General features: G+C 34.3%; 1 pseudogene; it reads right to left on the bottom strand.

Moving 5' to 3' along the window:
* Positions 1-2,537: 2,537 nt before the first annotated feature.
* LOC142542395 (transcription factor bHLH18-like) lies at positions 2,538-5,680 on the bottom strand (annotated as a pseudogene).
* Positions 5,681-9,758: the final 4,078 nt, after the last annotated feature.

The raw sequence follows: 9,758 nt of genomic DNA, 5'->3' as shown, positions 1-9,758 counted from the left end.
AAAAATAAGTAAATCTGAAAATAGAGTGTTAGTGTGTGATAAAACGTGTATGTGTGTGCGCTCGGTGTGTCTGTGTGTTTAACTAAATTAAGGGATTAGAATATTGCTTAGATTAAAATTTAACAACTAATTAAATTTTAATCAACCACTAGCTTGACTAAAAGTCTATTAATTAAAAATAAAAATGCACATGTACTAAATCTTTAAAAGTTTTAAAATCTTAAAATTACTAAATAATTCAATTAGACTTTAAAAATGCTAAAAACTTATAAATCATTTTAAAAAAAATGTCCCAATCCTAACTTAAAATAAATTACCACGTTTTAAAATTACCAAAAATCGTCACTGGCCTCTTCTCCTCGATCCCGCATCGGATCATCGCCGGAAACATGAAACTCAAGAAAACATTTTAACGTGCATCACGTAAACATTAAAATAATGCAAGTTAAATAAATCATGCATCACAAAAAAAATCATTTTAAATTTAAATAAATGATTTAACAATTAAATAAATGCATGTGTTTTATGTGTACTGATTTTTGGGCACTACAAAACCCATCTCAGATAAGAACGAGGAAGAAAGTTAGAAGAAGAAGAGCAGATTCAATTCTGGAGCTGGTGAAGAAGACCGTTGTTTATCCGTTCTAGTTTATGTTTATTCCGCTGCATCTGTTAAAATACTGTTATATTTGGTTTTACATTTCTGCTGTAAAACATTTGGCATTGAGTTTGTATCAGACATTGAAATATTCAGTATTTATGAATAAAAAGTTTGGTTTCTGAATTCTGTACTTCTGAGGCTTGTTGCTTTCGAATGTAAATTTGAGAGTAATGCCGGTGTCGAACCAACCCTTATCTCGGGACGTGACATTACGTATATGCATGATGTTGATAAGTGATGAAAATGATGATGTTTTGAAGAATGAGAATTGGTTGCGAATGACGATATATGTATATGATGATTATGAGGCCTAGGCACAGTAGATGTGTAATACTGTCGCTGATGTCCGACAGCTGCCGGGTACCACGGTTATACGCAGATGGATCCATCGAATAGAGCTGATATGATAGACCTGATACGTTTAGAACTGATACGAAAGTCACAACTAATTAACTGAATTCAATTAAAGTAAATGTATATGTATATGATGATACGATGAGCTGTTTTGACACGCATGCTTTTACGATATGTTTACGTTTTTGTTTTTAAGATCGTGAAACATATGCTATTGCAGTATTTTTCACTGTTACTTGTTATGTATATGTATTTACTATTAATGTTACATGTGTGTTGAGTCTTTAGACTCACTAGGCGTGTTTGATGCAGGTGAACATGTTGTTAAGGAGACTGGAGGTGTCGAATTCTGAGTAGGCAGGGCTGGATGTGCGCATATGACCCGAGAACCGTATTTTTCACACATTATGATTTTACTAGTTTAGAGAGGACATGAACATTTTCATACGCTGGTTTTGATATGTTGATGATTACTAGGATTTTTCTTGTTTATGTTTACACATATTTTTATTGGTCGATTTTGGTCATATTTAAATGCAGTATTTTATTTGTTATCAAAATTCGATCATTTTCAAAGGTGTATTTTCCAGTAGTCTCGCATACATACATAAAAGTGATTTTTGGGTGTTAGCTTTTTTAAAAAAAATAAAAAATTTAGCATTATTTAAGTAGTAGATATTGCATAAATAGTACAATAAATTAAATAATCTAACACACAAAGTTTACATAAAAATATACAACTTAACAATAAAACTATTATATGGCATGCAAGTTTTATACTACATGTAGGCATCTAACATATAATTATAAAATATATAACATGTGTGTAATTCTATACAAAATATATAGCAATAAATTTAATTTATATATATATATATATATATATATATATATATATATATAAACTTATAAAGTTGAAGCCATGAACCAGATCTGCAATATTAAATAAAAACACAAGTTTTGGTAATTAAAATGCATGAAATTTGGCAGAAAAAAGGCAAGAGCTCGCTCATACCAGAGAGAAAATGAGCAAATCGCTGAAAAAAATAAGACGGAAGGGGAATATATAGCTGACTAGATACCGTGTTTTGGAAAACCGTCGCTAACATAGGTCGGATTTTAGAATTCAAAATTGTGATGGAATTTAATTTAAAACTTATGTCACAATTAGTGACAAAATTTATACAAATTCCGTCGCTATGTATTTAATTAAGTGCGACGGTTTTCATAGACCATCGTTATTTTTAGCTGACAAATTATTTTAAATCATCGCTAAAATAGTGACTTATTATGTTAAATTCAGATGCAAAGATTTCAAGCTTTGAATTTTGAATCTATTTAATTGTTTGGATGAACTTAATTATAGTGATTATACTTTGAAGTCATTTCAAATAATTCCTTCACATACTCCCTCAAATCCAAATACAACCTTAAACATTTTATAGATTACACTCGTCAAACTACAAAAACTTATAACCCTTGAATCAACAAATTAATAAGCAAAATCAATAGTAAAAGTACATAACAAAGTAAAATAAATTTTATTAAAAGAAAACAAGAAGCACGAAAGATTCACGAGTTCTTTGTACCAAACAGACGTAACAAAGAGAAAAGAGGCCTAGAAGAAACCATTCTTGTAGGCATCTAAAACACAGACCAATTACAACCTAACTTTCTGCTACAAATGTCTGCCATACATCCATCCATCCACAAAAACAAAAAATTCCAACCTCCCATAAAAAACAAGGCCTCCGATGAAGTACGAGGTGAGTTCATTTTACGACAGAAGGGTGAGCTATAACATGGATTCAACCATGTAAAAGAAGTAGGAAAAAAACCCTTCTTAAAAATGTACTCCATAGGAAAACAAGATTCGGGTAATTAAGGAGGTCATTTAATGGCTTGAAATGGTGGAGGGCTTTGCAGGCTTCAATCTTCATAGCTAGAAAATCGGCACAAAAACAAAGATTATTATATACTAAGAAACGTACGGGCCATTCTAAGCCACACCAGGAGTAGATCACCAGGTGGATAATCAACGGCCCCTACCGTAAACATGCGGTGATCACCCCCATGCTACAGTATCGGCTGCACCAGGTGAAGCATAGAATCTGTCACTAAAAAGATACGGTTATTGATTATTTCCATGAATGATTAAGGTGGGAACTTCGATCGTTTCAGAGGAATGCTTGATGGCACTGCATAGATTCTTCACTAGTTCCTTATGGTCATTGTGAATTCTTCATCCTTCTGCATGTAATTTCAAGTTTATGTCAGGTTATTGGGACCGATCCGGAAATCTCAATGGAACAATGAAAGTTGAATTATATGTTTAAGATTTACATGTGCAAGAATTCACATTTCAGAAAGAAAAAAAAAGTGTTTTCAGTTGGGCTCTAATACTATGCCCCCATCAATACTCCCGATGAAACAAACACCGGTGAGGTGTGTTGGAAAGCTCCATTTAGTTGAGAGGGTGAGCACTAGGCTACTCTACTTGGACGAGACGAGTAAGGTCAGACCTGAGGCGAGGTTCGAGAGACACCGTCACGTCGGCCTCCAGCCCAATCTTAAGGGCCCCAAAAATAATAAATACTTAGCTAAACATAACTTTTAGATTCAATTTGGCTTTGAATCAATATAATAGTACTTCTGTAAAAGAAAAAATTGTTCATGATCGCAAATAAATATTACCTGGGCAAGTACTGTGATATCGAGAGCTGAATCTCCGAAGGACATCACACTGCTGTTGACAACTGATAAATGGAGTTTCTCTATCTCAGACACCGTCTTTTCAATCAATCCTTTCCTTTTCTCGCAGTGAATGCTGATCAAGACATCCTTGTCGCAAAATCTAACCCTAATTTCTGGGAGTAATTCAGTAATCATAGGACCACCCGAAAATCTTTCATCAGAGGTAGGGTTCTCATCACCGCTGTCAGTATAATGCACGTATTTCTTCACATAAACCACAGATTCAAAGGGTTTCTTCCTGTCTTTCTCCTCCAGAAACTTGACTTTTTCTTGCAGTTGTTTCATGTACTTGATAGCATCTCCGAGAACAGAAGCCTTGTCCATCTGTAAGAAAACATCACCAAGAAAATCTGCGGTGTCATGATTCATTTGAAGAAACTAGAGATTTGTGGTCAACCAATTAAACAATATTTCATTTTAAGAAACTAGTGATTTTTCGGCTCCCGTGGCGAAACATATATTATACGCGTTTGAATGATTGGTATGAAACCAGGAAACATAAGAGGGGAACCTTTTTCAGTCCAGGGACAAGAGCAGACAAAGCTATGAATCTCTGGCTGAGCTTCTCCCTCCGTCTCCTCTCAGCTAAAATATGGTCCTGTGCCTGAGTAATCCTTGTATTGCTGCTGATTCTTTTAGCACCTTGACAAGGTCTCAGCACATAATTCTTGTTCTCGGATGAAGATTGGGAGACGACAGATTCGGTGGGAAAATTTAGAATACTGAAAGGAGACATTGTCTCCTCTTTAGGCCTCAGTACACTTCCTGCTGGATCACGATTGACATAATTATTTGGAGCACTCCATGGGCTCATCTTGAGCTGCATTCAATGGTCTGCTGGCCACAGATTGAGTCGATTCCGCTGTGCATTTGAGGTCCGGTAAGGGCGGTAGTGAGTAAGGCTGATGCATATCTTCATGACAAAAGTCAGAAGCAATCGGCATGGAACCGAGTTCTTCGAGTGAATTAACAGGCCATTGCTGGAAGGAAAAATGATCATCCATTCCCTATAAATGGAGAAATCAAATTAAATGTGATTTCCACAAGATTTTTGCCACTCAGTTATGGCCAATAATAATAGCAATTCTTGTCAGAAAAATCAACTTTAAGGACACATGAATCTGTAATATCTTACCAACTCAGGTAAGCTTCTGAAACTTGAGATCTCCATTAGAATCAATCTGCATGAAAGGTCAAAATATGTTAAGTTTGAATGAAAAATTTATTCACGAGGTTGAAAATTATGTGTGGAAGAAGGCTCACTTTTCTCCTCAAAAGTCCTTGAAATTTAGGAGTGAGGCTGCTCTAAATTCATTGGTCCAACAAATATGGTCAGCTACTTATACAGCAAAGAAGAGACTTAATAATTGTGTTTTTATATCACAACTTTTTACAAAACCTCACACGTATAAATAAATTTAAATAATTTTCTCATTTGCTGAAGCTAATTATGTGTACCGGCGGACTCTCTGGACCTTTGAACATCTCTTTCATCATTAATATGAACATGTTGTTTGGTGTAAAAAATGTTGGTTGGCAGCTAATTAGTTGTCTTAATTTGAAATTAAAATTGACTTTTTGGGCGTTGAAATTTGAGAGTGCAAATGGAAAAATCACACCTAACTATAACTTTTAAGCAGGTTTAAGTTAGTCTTTTTGCTCATAGGTCAACTTGCAGTAGCTTTCTGCTTCCAAATATACATAAATTATTTTATTCACAATTATATATTCCCATTACCATAATTCTGGTGGTTTTGATATATGTATTATATTGTTACCGACTTATACTTTTACACAAAAAGAACCGAGGGTGGACTTACAAGGCAACTTTCTCTTCTCGAGCTATTACATTCATTAAATTTTTTTAGTATGATGTCTTACAGAGGTACGATGACATCTAGAACTTTATACATTTTTTGTTCTATATTTGTATATATAGAGTTCTCATTGTGTATGGATAGATATCTCTAGATTTATGTAGATGGATTGATCTCCACCGTTAGATCGAATAGATTTTAGCCGTTCATTGTAGAAAGACACAATTATAAATAGAGTGAAGCTCTCGTCTGCAACTGCAAGTTTCAATTCTCTCTTTCAAAGTTATCTTGAATCAATCTTACTTAAGTCACTTGCACATAAGCCCGACACATAACATTGTTTTGCTAGCACTCGCAGGGGCGAAGTCGAGGAGCAAAGGTCACACGAGTACTTAAAGGGCTTGGTCTGTGACAAGTGGTATCATTTGAGAATATTTAAATTTTAATCTTGTAAGTTGATATGTTTTGAGTTTTAGTCATTTAAATTCTTTGCATAACTCAGATGGTTCTCTTAATAAGTTTGATTTTCATCCAGTAACTTAGATTTTTTTTTTGTTTTAGTCAATTTGTCGCTCGGAACCACTAAATTCACTGGAGATTACTTATTTGACACTGATGATCTCTTATATGGCTCATGTGACAAGACTAAAACTTATATTAGACATGCGACAAACTCTAGACTCATCGTTACAACGTAACGATGAACTTTGCGAGAGGATGTAGGCTACAGAGGCGGAGAACGCCATGCTGAGAGATCTCATGGCGTCACTAGAGGATTAGGTCCGAGTCCTTGTTGCAGGCATGTCACAGGGAGCTACTGCGCATACATCAGGTCGCACGCTGCTTGGATCAGGCACTTCTCACAGGGGTCGATCCCGTGGCGCAGCAGTTGCATCTTCATCTCATATCCACAGATTATCACAGAGTTATGTTCCTCCGACGCAGGGGTACAGGGATGACGACGACGATGACGAGACCCAGTCACCGTAGCCACATTTTTTTCTGATTTTTTTATGACATTTGTACCAAACACTTGTATTATTATTTGTAGATTAGTAAAATGATTACATTTCTCAAATTTTTTTAATTTTTTTTCAATTTTACGGGACAATATTTTTATATCACTACGTAGCTAACGAAATTTAAAAAAAAATCTAATATAGCAACGGTTATTTCAAAAACCGTCGCTTAATATAGCGACGGTTCAAAAGTGTCGCTTAATATAGCGACGGGTTTGACATAAATCGTCGCTTAATATAGTGACGGTTTTATTAAAAACCGTCGCTACATTAAGCAACGGTTTTGCTAAAACCCGTCGCTTAATATAGCGACAGTTTTGTTAAAACCCGTCACTTTTATTCAGCGACGGTTAAGTTCAACCGTCGCTTAATGTAGCGACGGTTCTTTTGTTAAACACCGTTGCTTAATTTAACGACGACATGTATGTAACCGTCGCTATGTTAGCGACGGTATTTATCAATAAAACCGTCGCTATTTTGTTACGGTTATTGAGAAACCGTCGTTAATAGAAGGCGACGCGACCTTCGGTTACGGACCACCAAACCGTCACTGTAACCGTCGCCTGACCCTTTGGGCGACGGTTTTAGCGACGATTTAAACCGTCGCTAGCCTCTGTTTTTTTTTGGTAGTGTACACAAACAAAAATAAAGAAAAACGACACACTTTTATCCTCCCATTTTTAAATATTATTGGTCATTTAACTTTAATTATATATATATATAGAGATGAATTTTAAAGTGTGTAGTATGAGCTTTATTCTCGCCACATGTGCCACGTATGAAGCAAGCCAACTTACGTGATTAAAATTACAGTTTTTCATCATTATTCAACACATTACAATCATTATTTGATAATACCATTAAATAACTAATTATAACCAACTACTGCTAAAAAAATGTTTGGTTATAAACCCAAGTGGGAAATAGGCCTATCTCTTCTTGCTCATGCATCCATGCCCTTGACATTTTGGGATGATGCCTTTTTAACTGCTGTTTATCTCATTAATCGCCTTCCAACTTCTGTTCTTGATAATGATATCCCTCTTCATAAGCTATATAATAAACTTCCAGATTTATTCTTTCTCAAAACTTTTGGATGTTTGTGCTTCCTATGTCTTAGAGATTACAACAAACATAAACTTGCTCTTTGATTCACTCCCTGCACATTTCTTGGATATAGTGCCAAACATAAGGGGTACAAATGTTTGAGTTTGGATGGCAGATTATACATTTCTCGCCATGTAAAATTTGACGAACAAAGCTTCCCCTTCTCTCAGCACAATAACTCTTCCGTCTCTACACTACACTCTAACTATGTTTCTGGTTTATTTCTTAACCTCAAGTCTCGGCTCCCCTATCCTCATATTTATCCCCTTCTTTCTCCAATTCTCTACCATCCACCACTGTCTCTATGAGTCCACAACCTTCTCCAGCCACTACCACAATTGTTCATGTCTCATCAACCACTGCCCCTGTACCCATCATCTCGACAGACTTTGGTCACTCTCATAGGAATTTCCATTCAACGACTACTCGTTCCAAGGCTGGTATTTTCAAACCAAAGGTCAACTTAACAGATAACTCTCTACCTTGGGAACCCTCTACATTTCATGAAGCATGCTCTCATCCAGAATATATGGTGTAAAATTATGGAGTGCGAATATCAGGCTCTCTACAAAACCACACTTGGTCTCTTGTTACCATCCCAGAAGGTTTGCCCACTGAGTAGTGTGACATCTTGAGTTTATAAGGCACTTTTTATTAATTTAATATATCGATGCGAGACATTTTTAATATTGTCTACCCTTTGAGAAGCCAACGTATGCGGCGGCCCACTTTAGACGTCTTTCACACACTTCTTCCAATGGTAGCTCTTTTTTAGGTCGCACCTTTCACTACATGGACTTTGAACGAGAACACGAATGTTAGGTTATAAACTTATAAACTTAAGATGGTACAATCTAAAAAAACTTGCCTTTATGCCCTTTATTTGTTGTCATTGCATAGTTTCTTTTGTTTAAAAATAAATTCTTGCTTGAAATACCTTTTTATGGCATATAGTTTAATTGGCCAGTTCAAATAAGAAATTTTGTCCTTATCATCTTCTGAAATTATATTTAATACCTTTTCTCAACGCATTATTTTTGACATTTTCTAGAATTTCTTCTCGATCTTCAATGATTCCATCAAATATAATAATCATTAACTATTAATTATTTTATACACCCCATGAGTGTTCAAAACAAATAAAAAAATCCTTGTTGGTCGTGAAAAAATGCTAATGATAAAGATAAACATGTAACTTACAAAAATATCGCAGGATGGAGAACTTACCTTCATGTGACTTATATTCTTTTAACGGTACATCAACCCAAGGGCGATTATTGAATTTAAATAAGTGCAAATAGCGTCGGAGAAGATTTTATATATATATATATGTGTGTGTGTGTGTGTGTGTGTGTGTGTGTGTGATGGGGTAGAGAACAAATATATATGGATAAAAAGATTTTATATCTTCAAAAGCTAGTCTCCACATCTTTTTGAGAATGAATTTGACATTAATCACGACATTTGATATTTTAACCTTAAAGCTTGAGTTATAAAAAATTGAGTGGTTATACATTTGTTTAATTTTTTTTAAAAAAAATTAAAATTTATCTAAAAAAAATTAAAATTTATCTAACTATTGGTATTTTAATCCTAAAGCTTTTCTTATAGTTTGATATCAATTTTGGTTTTTTTTTTCTTGCTTTTCTTATAGTTTGATATCAATTTTGGTTTTTTTTTAATAAAAAATTAAATTTAACAAACGTATAACCATTCAAGTTCTCATAGTTAGATGTTAACCACTCAATTTCTTATAACTCAAGCTTTGGGATTAAAATATCAAACGTAGTGATTAATGCCAAATCCATTCTCAAAAAATTGTGGAAACTAACTTTTGTTGTTTTCCAGGGATAAATTGTATGATAAGATCCAACTTTTGAAGGAGAAGTTGGTAAATAATAATAATTAATATCTTTGCCACATATGTGTTCATATATTAAAAAAAAAAATTGGTTTTATAATTTGTTTAAAAAAATATAGGGATTATTTTAAAATAATTTTTTTTCCAAAATATCTTCTTATAATAATTTATTGAGTTATATAATA

This window comes from Primulina tabacum, chromosome 1 (genome assembly GCF_025594145.1).
Source record: "Primulina tabacum isolate GXHZ01 chromosome 1, ASM2559414v2, whole genome shotgun sequence".
NCBI classification, from domain to species: domain Eukaryota; kingdom Viridiplantae; phylum Streptophyta; class Magnoliopsida; order Lamiales; family Gesneriaceae; genus Primulina; species Primulina tabacum.
This window is presented reverse-complemented; position numbering and strand designations above follow the sequence as displayed.